Source organism: Nannospalax galili, unplaced genomic scaffold, assembly GCF_000622305.1.
Source record: "Nannospalax galili isolate Female #2095 unplaced genomic scaffold, S.galili_v1.0 scaffold2094, whole genome shotgun sequence".
In the NCBI taxonomy this organism is placed as follows: domain Eukaryota; kingdom Metazoa; phylum Chordata; class Mammalia; order Rodentia; family Spalacidae; genus Nannospalax; species Nannospalax galili.
Genome location: NW_008335359.1, coordinates 229,985 through 231,838, shown reverse-complemented (window position 1 = coordinate 231,838; position 1,854 = coordinate 229,985).

The window sequence follows — 1,854 nt, the reverse complement described above, 5'->3', positions numbered from 1 at the left end:
AATGTGAAATGCGACCCAAAAGATCAAGTGGTACCCTCTCTTGGCCTAGCCAGGCTATCATTCCAGGGGTTCCAGGGGCTGGTGTGGTAGGAATGTTGCTGGGGGCTCTAAAACTGTTACAGAAATCAGGCAGTCTAGAGATCAAGTTTCTTTTTTTTCTTTTTCTTTTTTTTTGAGACAGGGTCTCCCTGTAGCCCCAGCTGGTCTGGGACTCACTATGTAGACAAAGCTGGCCTCAAACTCACAGAGACCCACCTGCTTCTGCCTCCCAAGTGATAGGATTAAAGGTGTTCACCACCACACCTGGCTTCAGAGATCAAGTTTCATTCTGAGAGATGGAGAACTCAGATTTATTTATGCCCCTGGACCCAGATGAGGTAGCCCTGTGAAGTTCTGAGCCCCAACCTATAGCCCCTTACAGTTTTTTTAGGCTTCCCCACCTTATTTCTTCTTTCTTTTTTTTCTGTTTTTTGCTTTTTGAGACAGGGTCCCCCTGTAGCCCCAGCTGGCCTGGAACTGGCTATGTAGACCAGGCTGGCCTTGAACTCAGAGAGATCCACCAGCCTCTGCCTCTGGAGTGCTGATAAAGGCGTGCAACAACGGCCCCACCTCATTTCTTAACCCTTACAACATTGGTGGATTTAAGTTAGAATTTTAAAGTGATCACCAGCACAGAGGCTTTACTTGTCTTAAGACCACCAAGGGGAGGGAAGGGGTGATTGCTTTTGCACTTCAGGGGCCAAGCATGCTTACAAGAGCAGATATTGAGTGCAGGGGTTAAGACATTCTTTAGCAATAGAATTTATTGCTGGCACCTTAGGAAACAGGACATTTGCAAACATATGTTCCATTAGATAACTGCAGTTAACCACGTTTTAAAGATAGTTCTTGTGGTCTTTGTGTTCTCCATTTTAGTTTTATTTCCTCTTCAGTAAAACTCTTAGCAAACATCTATTATAAAGTAACTATAAAATAACTACTGTGTCCTAAGTATACAATGACTATAAAACAATATTAGATGCACACCAAGTACTATTAAATGCACTCTTCACCTTCACCGTGCCCTCGGCCTCTTCCCAAGTCAGTGAGGTCTCTTCACTCAGTCTGCGAGGTGCACTGGGCCTCCTCCCTCAGTCGTGGGGTGTCTTCACTGTCTGTCAGGTTCACTCAGGCTCCTCTCTGTCCATGGGGTTCCTTTATCGACTGCGGAGCGCACTAGGCCTCCTCCCTCATTCCGTGGGGTCCCTCCACTCAGTCTGCGGGGTGCACTCGGCTTTCGAAGGTTCCCTCAGCCTCCTCCCCTCAGTTCGCGCGGCCCCAGATCCCAGGAGCCGCTCAGATGCACTCACCCAGAGTCCGGAAGCTGGCTCCCGGGACGTTCTCGGGAGCGTGGTGCGCGGGCGGGTCGCGCACACCGGGAGGCTGCGACGGCGCGGGGCCGCGCGCGCAGCGTGCGCGGTGACGTCAGTGCGCTGGCGCTGTGGTGGCGGCGGCTGGGCTGTTTGTTCTGCTCTCCCGCAGCGGAGGAACCGAAGCAGTGGCGGCGCCGGCGGCGGCGGCTTGCGCAGGCGGCCCGGAGAGGGGGCGGCGGCGGCGTGCGGCCTAGCGTCTCAGGTGAGGGTCGGTGCCCTTCAGGGACCGCGAGGCGGGTGGCGGGAGTTCCACGGCGCAGGCCGTGTAGCCTGCATTGCGTAACGAGGCTGCTGCGCCACCACCTACGCCATCCGCGCGGCGCCGTGTGGGCCCCGAGGCCGCAGCTTCACGGGCCGAGGCCTGTGGCCTCCGCGCTTGCGGAACCGGGGCCGCCCGCTCGTGGGCGTCGCGGTGGCCGGGCCGGCTCGCGGGTTGTGGGTT